This window comes from Phalaenopsis equestris, unplaced genomic scaffold (assembly GCF_001263595.1).
Source record: "Phalaenopsis equestris unplaced genomic scaffold, ASM126359v1 Scaffold000002, whole genome shotgun sequence".
NCBI classification, from domain to species: domain Eukaryota; kingdom Viridiplantae; phylum Streptophyta; class Magnoliopsida; order Asparagales; family Orchidaceae; genus Phalaenopsis; species Phalaenopsis equestris.
Genome location: NW_018164444.1, coordinates 48,136,869 through 48,148,072, shown reverse-complemented (window position 1 = coordinate 48,148,072; position 11,204 = coordinate 48,136,869).

Sequence of the window (11,204 nt, the reverse complement as noted above, 5' to 3'; positions counted from 1 at the left end):
ATGTGATTTATTTTTATGACTGTCCTGCTTATGCCCATTTAATTTTGATTTCATTTTCTTTTTATGATAGTTCAGTCATTTTATTTTATGGTATTTTTATTTTGTCCATTGTATATATGGCCACATCTGCTCCTGTTGAATGTTCTTTGATGATTTTAAAAATGTATTTAAAAATAGCTCAAGTTCTATTATATTTATTTTCTTTTTGTCATGATTTTTTCTAATTTGAGCATCGCATGCTCCTAAACCCCATTTCTAACCTATCATATTCCGCCTTCTTTTCTTTATCTTGAAGTAATCTCCATTAACCTTTCCGCTAACACACTGCTACGCTATTCCATCGCTTCTGAACTGATAACTCTATTTCCTTTTTTGTTCCTCTTCCATTACATCCTAATAGCACTCATTCACTTTTGCCTGTCATCTATATCAATAGTTATAAGAGCGAATTCAAGGTTTTACTGACGTGTTCCTTCAAGGCGCATGGATTTATTTTCCTGCTCAAGCTTCCACTTTCTAGTTGTGTTGGTTACAAAGGCCTAAAAAATTTGTTGCCAAACTAAATTATATTGTGATACAGCAGTATGTCAATTTGGAAATAACATAAAATCAGAAAGGGAACCGTAAGAAATATATTGGCAAAAACACCACCGAGAGCCGACGTAGGATACAGTAGCAAGGGGGTGGAATGATTATCGAACCATCTTTCAAGGAAACAAAAACTCTCTCCCAAAAAGCTGCCTATCCGAAATAGCCTACTATTGTATATATGGCCACATCTGCTCCTGTTGAATGTTCTTTGATGATTTTAAAAATGTATTTAAAAATAGCTCAAGTTCTATTATATTTATTTTCTTTTTGTCATGATTTTTTCTAATTTGAGCATCGCATGCTCCTAAACCCCATTTCTAACCTATCATATTCCGCCTTCTTTTCTTTATCTTGAAGTAATCTCCATTAACCTTTCCGCTAACACACTGCTACGCTATTCCATCGCTTCTGAACTGATAACTCTATTTCCTTTTTTGTTCCTCTTCCATTACATCCTAATAGCACTCATTCACTTTTGCCTGTCATCTATATCAATAGTTATAAGAGCGAATTCAAGGTTTTACTGACGTGTTCCTTCAAGGCGCATGGATTTATTTTCCTGCTCAAGCTTCCACTTTCTAGTTGTGTTGGTTACAAAGGCCTAAAAAATTTGTTGCCAAACTAAATTATATTGTGATACAGCAGTATGTCGATTTGGAAATAACATAAAATCAGAAAGGGAACCGTAAGAAATATATTGGCAAAAACACCACCGAGAGCCGCCTTAGGATACAGTAGCAAGTGGGTGGAATGATTATCGAACCACCCTTCAAGGAAACAAAAAACTCTCTCTCAAAAAGCTGCCTATCCGAAATAGCCTACTACCCTTATTTATAAGCACTAAGGCCCTCTTATCACACGTTTTCCATCCAAATAGAAAAATAAATAAAAACAGAGAACTAAAACATAAAAGCTGAACTTTAACATAATGCAAACAGTAGTAGTGCTGAGGCTCCCATGTCATTCTCCTGAGGTTGGAGAAGATTCGACTTGGGTTTCCAATTTTGACTTAGAAACATTGAAAATAATGGAATCGTTCTAATCCTCAAGTAGGTCAGGATCGGTGATCCAAGCATCTGCCCTAGCTAACAGGTCAATATTGGTGATATCAGAAAAAATCTCAGTTTGGTATTCATTAAGTTGTAAACATTGTTTCTCTACTGGGTTAAACTTTTTGCAATACTCAATTTCGCCCAGGCAAGAATCTTTGACAACATGTCAATCATCAGATTGACATAAAATAACATGAGTAAATTCTTACAAGCAAAGAATGTTCTTCTGGACTGTTGGTTGCATTCATGAGATGTAGAGGTTCCAAGGAACTAGTAATAGATTTGGTGCAAAATTTAGTCTTGTACTTTCTTGCATGATTCTTTAATTCCAGTTGTTATGCATAGAGCAACCTTTTCTGCAGAGTGCTCAGGTGCCCGATAATATAGATCCTTTCTGAATAATTTATGCAAGTACTGAAACCTTCTCAATTATTATTGTCCAAGAACAAGCGAGAGGGTCGCAAGAGAATGTTGCCTCTGTTGCTCCTCTAATGCAGGCTAAGAATAGGAACCATTAACATCATCCATATCTAGGGAAATATCATCAAGAGAAGCAAATTGTTGAACAAGTATGTCAATTGCATCAAGAAGTTTCTAAAAGGTTGCCTTTGCCCATGAAAACCAAAGATTTCTTATTTTGTAAAATTATGCGGCAAAGATGGTGAAGAAGGCTTTGCCTCTTTGGGAACACTGACTGGACGCCAAACATCATCGGATTGAGTTACTGGCACATCCAACATTCGAGTATGAACTTCAACTACAATTCTGGTAGGTAGCATATGTGTCATCTTTTCTTCATTTTTGGCGGGAATTACAGCAGGCATGCTACTAGTATCAAATGAAATCAAATCAAACATAGCATCCCCACTTAGTATATTCAAAACAATAGGAAATTTGTTGTTAAAAGATAATAGAGTGTCCTGAATCTCGCACATAACAACCATAAATATCATGCACGCAATTTCAGTAGCAAACAGAGTCTCCATGGAGGGGAAGATGTCCTGCCTCAAATGTATTATAATTATTTATCTACAATGGAGAAGTTCCAATGGATGAATTCATCACAAAAAGAGAGAACGGTTTTTGTCCTTTAGTTGAATGCAAGATACCATTGAACAATTTATTATTGCTCTTTTTAGGCGCACGTTTTACGAGTGTGTATAATTTCCTAAGCTGGCCATGATGATTTATAACGTACATGTCAATACTAAGTTTTAATTTAGAATATTTTTAAAGCCTTCCTTCTTATCAGACATTGAAGGAGAAGGCAGTGTTGCCCCATAAACACAAGTGCAAGAGGGTATGTGCGAAGCTTCAATCTTTTTAGAGCCTTGTAAGTCAAAATGCTGAATTCACTTGTAAATATTTCAACTTTTGCATATTCTTGAGGAAATGACATCATCGCTTTGACTTTGGTCAAATTGTCGTAATTTCCATTGGATGATACCAAAGAATGAACTATTGTACAAATGACTTAGCTTCCTTAGTAGCATCAATAACCTCCGTAAAAGTTGAAGATGGTTAAATTTATCTGAAGGTGTAAGACCCAGAGTTGAAACTCTTTGGTCAAGGCTATTGATTCCAATTGTACAAGGACTACTACTAATATCACCACAATCAACTGATGGAAGTACAATGACTTGAGACTCGGTTGTTCCTGGCGGCTCATTAAAATTTAGAACATCATTTTCATAAAAGTCACCATAGTCTCCAAAATCTGTGAGAAGTGATTGGATGTCTATACCAAGACTTCTGTCATCATTTCGATCTCAACTAGAATCAAATTGAACATTTGTAGATCCACCAAGAGCTGAATTATTTGCATAAACAACAATAATTTGGATTGGTTGCATTTTTTGTAGTTGCACTTGCAACTGTAGTTGCTTGACAAAAAAAAAAATTAATCAGCCGCATTATCAAACTGATCATTCGACGATAATTTTGATTGCCTAGAGGTTAAATAATCATATACTTCACCAGTGGCAGAAGGAATCCTTTTAATTTGATTGTTTTTTGCGATGAGTTCCATCAGATTGTGCCGCCAAATGTCATCACATGAAATTTTTACTCTAGGAATTCCAACACATTTCTCCTCGTCATACATGGGCTGATCATATACATATATCCATGGTGCTTCCAGCACCAGACATCGAAACTTGAGGATTCTTGATGAAATTGGTTTTCATCTTCTTCCTCAAGAATTTTGATTTCTCGATCCACCTCATGTTCTTCAAATTATTGTTGTTCAATAATACTTATTCTTTTTTGAAGGCACTAGTTCTCCCGTTGCAACATTTCTTCGTGGCAACATATTGTTTCGTTGGAAAGTTGTAGAGAAAAGGAAGGAGGGCAGTGAAGAAGCCGCACAACCGTGAAGATCCAGAAGACTTAAATTGTTTTCTTCTGTGTCGAGAATTTGCTGCGATACCAATTTGAAGCAGCAATCTGATATGCCTCGACGCTTAAATCAACGAACAAACCACAAGAACGACAATAGATAGGTGGAAGAAATAAAAACAAGGGTTGCTCTTTCCACATTCAAAGGAATTAAGCAAGATTCAAGGTTGATCTGCTATTTGAAATGTAGATCGACTCTCCCACACCCTATATCTCGCTAGGGACACCACAAGAAGAAATAAAACAAGCAGACACGACAGAATATGCATTAAAAAAATAAGCCCTAGGTTACTCCATTTAATAGAATTCTCACTCAGTATTTCAAAAACTTTCCTTCGAAGCCTTCCTTCCCAAACTCTTTTAATTTTTCCTACTTGAACATGTGATTAAGGCGCTCATGGATCCCCTTTGCTTCCTTCCCTTTTCTGTTGCAGGACCCCTCTCCTTTCTTTTTCTGTCGCAGGAACCTCGCTCGACTCCTCGTGGAAGCATCCGGCCTGCCTGGTCGGTTGGAGGATGCTAGACCGGTTCACATATATGCGACGTAACAATACTCCCCTCTCATAGACGTACCTTGTCTTCTAGGTGGAATGATGAAAATTACTTGTGGATCACCTCGTAAGGCTTCTTTGTTGCTTCATAGTTTGACAATCTTTTCTACTTCACCAATACTTCCTTGGCTCGCTCCACTCCTCGACGCTCTCCTTCGATCTCTAGTTGCTCCGTAATCACTCCAATGTCGGTGGTAGTGTAGACGAGGGTGTATGATCTCCAACCGGATGTCTCAGTTGTGATACATTGAAGACGAGGTGTAGTGCGGACAATGGTGGTAACTTCAAACAGTAGACCACTACCCTGATGTGTGTCATCACCTTATAAGACCCAAAGTATCGCGGTGACAGTTTTTCGCTTCTCCTGGCCAATATTTTGTGTCATTAGGGTCTTAATTTCAAGTAGACCATGTCTCTTGGTTCAAATCACACATCTCCTGTGTTTTTCCGCCTTCCTATTCAAGATTTATTGAGCTCTCAGTAAATGTCCATTGAGCTTTGCTAGTACACTGTCCCTCTCTTCGAAGTACTGATCAACGTTGGATACCAGTGTGGTACTATGCTCATATTGTATCAAGTGAAGTGGATCCCATCCATCTAATATCTTGAAAACAGTTGTTTGTGCTGTGGTACTGTACAAATTATTGTACCAATATTCAACCCAAGCAATCCATTTAGCCCATAGCTTCGGTGTATCAGATACAAAACAACACATGTATGTCTCCACACTCCTGTTGACCACCTTCGTCCGCCTATCGGTCTGAGGATGATACATGGTGTTTTTTTTTTCAGAAATGGCAATCGATTCCGGCACCACGTGCAAACGAACCACTTCACGGATAAATACTATTGCGATCGAGACTACATTGTAGGGATGTTGTAAGGGAATGAAATGTGCATACTTAAGCGATCCACAACCACCATGATCATCATGAACTCTTCTGGTCGTGGCAACACCTTGATAAAGTCCATCGTTACTTTTTCCCAAACTTTCCATGGTAATGCTAATAGTTGTAGTAACTCTCTTGGTGCAGTGGTTAAGTACTCGTGTCGCCGACACGCATCATATTTTGCCATGTCCTCCATATCTCTACTTATCCCCACCTAATAAAGCTGTAGCCAGACGACTTTGTCTTATGCTCCCCAAAATGTCCCCCGATTGCACTATCATGAAACTCTTGTAATAATCTAGGAATATACTCTGACGCGTTGGATAACACGAATTGCCCTTGGTGAATCAGTTGTTGTCCCCTCAATGCATATCCGGGAAGATTATTTGGATCCTATAATAACTCGGCTCTTATCTTCCTCACCTCCTCATCCCCTTCGCTTTCCTGTCTCAAGACTTCCCAATATAGGACCAAGGGTAGGGTTCCTCTACTTTTCTTGACAGTGCGTCAGCTGCCTTGTTTTCTAATCCTGACTGGTACTGAATCTTGAAATCATACTCATTCGCTTGGATAACCATCTCTGATGCACTTTAGTCACCACTTGCTGCTCCAAAAGATACTTTAAACTCCTCTGATCTGTCATGACCAAAAATGTTGTTCCAACAGTTAGGGCCGCCACTTTTGAATGGCCAAGACAATGACCATCAATTTTCGTTCATATACTGACTTTTTCATTGATCTGACCGTAAGAACCTGACTGAAGTAGCCAATTGGTCGCTAATCCTGCACAAGCATTGCTCCTAATCCATTTCCTGACGCATTCGTCTCCACCACAAATGGTTTACTTAAGTCTAAAAGTGCTAATACCGGTACGGTTGTCATGGTCTTTTTCAGATGTTCAAATGTCTATGTTGCTACTGTCCCCAATTGAAATTGTCTTTCTTCAACTGCTTTGTCGATGACCATGCTATCGTGTCATATTCTCTCACGAACTTCTGACAATAGCCTATGACTTCCAAGAATCCTCTCAACTTCTTCAAATTCCTTGGTAAGGGTCAATCAACCATAGCTTCGATCTTGGATTGATCCACTGCTACCTCAATTTTGGTCACCACATGTTGTAGGTACTCTACCTGTAACTGTGCAAAAGAATATCTCTTCAAGTTAGCATACAACTGATGCTCTCGTAACGCCTTCAGGACTATCCTCAGGTGCCCCGCATGCTCTATCTCTGTACGACTGTAGATCAGAATATCATCAAAGAAAATCATGATAAATTTCCGGAGATAAGGTTGAAAAACCCTATTCACGAGGGATTGAAATATCGTCGCAGCATTGGTGAGGCCAACAACATCACTAAAAACTCATAATGTCATTCATGTGTTTTGAATGATGTCTTGTGCACAACCGATGGATTCATCCTGATTTGGTGGTGTTCTGACTTGAGTTAAGTTTTTGAGAAAATGTTCGCTCCATAAAGCTCATCTAACAACTCATCAATCACATGAAAAGAAACTTTTCCAACATCGTATTCTTATTCAAAGCCCAGTAGTCTACACAGAATCTCTAATTTTCATTTTTTTTCTTCACCAATAAGACATGACTGGAGAAATGACTCACACTAGGCCTGATAATCTCAGCCTAGAGCATTGTTCAAATCTGCTTCTCTATCTAATTCCTTTAAATCTGGGAGTGACTGTATGGTTTGACGATGATGGAAGAAACACCCTTCTTCAATGTAATAGAGTGCTCGTGCTTTCTGGGAGGAGGTAACATGTTTGGCTGTTGGAAGACCTTCGTAAACTGCTATAGGAGCTGCCGGAAACCCTGCAAACCTGAATCTCGAATATTCTCAATGCTCTGCAACTACACGAAATAGCCCAGTCCTGCTCCCTAATCGACTTGACCATGGTTTAGAGCGATACTATGGTTTTGCATAACCTAGCATCTCCTCTTAGCGCCACCTTTCTACCCTCCACTTAAAACTCCCATCGTCGATGACTTCTAATCCACCTTCATCTCTCCTAATGTTTGCAGCTACTTCATCCCCAAAATCACATATGTGCTCCCCAAATCTAAATGAAGTCTTCCACCACCTGCAGGCCATGTAGTGCCTTGCAAATTCCCCGACTTTTCTCCACCTTCCCTGTCCCCATCATGACACCGAAGCTCCTTGCAGTCACTAGGTTCAACCTAGCTTTTCCACAACCCGATTTGAGATAAAGTTATGTTTGGCTTCGCTATCCACCAACACCAAAATCGGTTGTTCCCTGATCCATCCCCTCACTTTCATGGTATGATGCGGGGTAAATCCCACCATTGAATTAAGAGACACCTCCGCCACATCCAAATGCAGATGTTATTCCTCCGCAACTTTCTTTTCCAATTCCTCGCTTTCTATATCCTCGCCCTGAATTAAAAGAGTATGAAGGGCGCGCTCCTTGCAATGGTGTCTTGTGACATATTTCTCGTCATAACGATAACACAATTCTTTTGCTCTTTTGTCCTGCACTTTTGCATCTGTTAGGCCCTTGAAATTACCCTCGAGATGGGGTCTTGTATTCTTCTCCTATGGTGTTTTTTTTCTGAAATGGCATCGTCTGGGTCCTCAGTGCTGTGGTTGTAATGAAGCTATTGTAGAATCATTCGGTGTTGCCGCCTTTGTTGGTTTTCTTCACCTGTTTCTTTTCCTCAATCATCTGGACGAGCTCCATCATTTCTCTCAGGTTTTGCAATCTCAAGGGTCGGATGGCTGCTCTTATGTCGGACTTCAGGTTTTTCAAGAAGTTTGCTTCTAATCCTGCTACCGATATCTCCCTCAACCTTCTTGACAAGAGCTCGAAATTCTTCAGATATTTCATAAACATCCCATTTTGAGTCAGAGCATATAATTGCTCGTGTAGGTCTCCTTCCCGAATGACTCAAAAATGCTCCAACATGCAATCCTTAAACTCCTCCCCTAAGTGCATCATATATCTAACTGCCGATCCCTCAACCACCCTGACAAAAGCTCAAAGTTTTCCTGATATTTCATAACCGTCCCATTCTGAGTCAGAGCATATAATTGCTCGTATAGGTCTCCTTCCCAAATGGCTCAAAAATGCTCCAGCAAGCAATCCTTAAACTCTTCCCCTAAGTGCATCAGATACCTTGCCTCTATTCACTAGAACCACGCTAATGCCTTCTCATCCAAACATAATCCCGCTGTCATGAGCTTCTCTTCCTCAATCAACTCGTTGATTGCAAAATCACTCCACCCGATACATTCATTCGTGTGCATCATCACCTTCGAAGTTGACATCTTTAGTTTCCTGACCCTTGCATCTCCTCCCAACCTCCTCTTCCTCTGTTATTTTCCTCCATATGTATAGGTTGGAACTCCCTCCTTCGGTCATAGGCATATCTCACTCTGAATCCCTCCTTCCTCCATCGCACTTCCGTGCTCCTTACATCATCCCTTCTCCAAATCTCGGCTCTCCCCATCCTCTCGGAGTCCTAAAGGGACGTCGTTGTAGGTAGATGAGGTTTTCTTCGGTGTCTTCTTGTTTGATCTCCTTCTCTTTTGATCTATCCAAGGATTCCCTTATCAACTCTTTGTTAGGCTTTGCAACTGGGGTGATCGGCACGGCTTTGGCGTGCATCTCTATGAGATTTTTCTTCATTTCTCCTATGCTCTCAAATCCATCTTCCATCTGACTTTCAATGGAAGAGAACCTATCCTCCATGGTGGCGAATCTCTCTTCCATTCCTGATCTGATTTGCTTTATTTCTCTAGCACATCCACTTTCTTTGTTGTTATCCCACCAAGATCAACGCTCTAATACCAATTTGATACGCCTTGGCACCAAAATCAGCGAACAAACCACGAAGAATGACAATAGATAGGTAGAAGAAACACAAACAAGGGCCGCTCTTGGAAAATTCAAAGGAAATAAACAAGAGACAAGATTGATCTACTATTCGAGAAGTAGATTGACTCTCCCACACCCTAAACGTCGCTAGGAACACTATAAGAAGTAAAACAGCAGCCACAACAAAATTTGTATAAAAAAACAAGTCATAGGTTACTCCCTTTAATAGAGTTCTCATTCAGTATTTCAAATGCTTTGCTTCTAAGCCTTCCCTCTCAACCTCCTTTAACTTCTCCTCGTCGAATACGTGATTAAGGTCCTTGTAGATCCTATTTGCTCCATTACTTTTTCTGTCGCAGCACCCCTATTCTTTCCTTTTTCTGTCGCAGCAACCCATCGCCAACTCCTTGTGGAAGCGTCCAGCCCGCCTGACCGGTTGGAGGATGCTGGACCGTTCCCTTCTGGACTGTTCACATACAGGCAGCGTAACACAATCACTGGAACAAAAATGGAAACGGCAACGCACAAGTAGAATTCAAAATTTTGGAATTCACATAAATCCAGGCTTGAAGAACACGCAGAAGAATCCATAAATGTAGATTCTGGGGGTGGTAGCAGCCACCGAAGGAACAGACAAGCAAGAAACAACCAAGAGAAACAACAGTAGAAGAAACCAAGAAAGAAAGGCACGTAAAAAAATGCTTTCAGCAAATTGAAAATTTATCGTTTGAACTTTGCTTGAAGATTCTTGTACCAAGGTTTAGCAGCCCACTGAAGAAGCTACACGATCTTGGCAAGAATTGGGATCAATAAGCCAAAGCTTTAATAACAAAATGATATTGTGGTACGCCGATTTGGAAGAAAAAAGAATCATAAAGGAGACCATAAGAAATATATTAGCAAAAACACTGCCTGAGAGCCACCTCGGGATACATCAACAAGGGGGAGGAATGAGTATCGAACCACCCTTCAGGAAAATAGAAACTTTCTCCAAAAAGTGCCTATCCAAAATTACCTACAAACTTCATTTATAAGCATAAAGTTCCCCCTTATTACAAATTTGTCATACAAATAGAAAAACACATAAAAATAGACAATTAAAACATAAAAATTGAACTTTAATATAATGTAGACAACAATAGGATTGATGCCCCCTTGTCATATTATTTCTTGATATTTTCATAATAGAATAGAATCTATGACCTTCGATCACATGAACAAAATTTTTTTTTTTTTTTTTTTGTGAAACATATAATACCAAGTTAGTTGTGATTAAAATTTTTTAATAGAATATTTAAGGCTAACAAAATGCCAAATGGTTGAGAATTTTTTCTTGTGCTAATATTTAAAGACAAAGGAGATGTTTAATATTATAGAGAAGTCAAATTTATGGGACTTACATTGAATCTATGATTGAGTATATTGAAAATTATACATAAAATTTATCAATTTAGAGATTCGATTTGATTTCAAATTTAGAAGACGTACTATATCAACAATTTTGTGTTAATCGTAAGTATAGAGATTTGAGAAAAGGTCTATATATAGTTCTTAGTTATCTTGAGAAGGTTTTTGATTTAGATCACAAAAATCTATAGTGCACATTAAGAAGGATATATGCATGTCAAAAGTATGTTGATGTTATAAAAGATCATGATGGAGCCTTGGCCAATATTAAAATTAATCCAGTGACCAAGTAATTTTCAATTATATTATGATTACATAAAGGATCAATCTTAAATCCATCTCTTTTTTAATTGTTTATGTAGATAAATAGATATTATATTTAAAATGAGGTGTTTTGTGTAAACTTTTTGTAGATTTAATGAGTGACATATTTGTTGAATTGAAAAGTTAGAATATTGAAAAAAA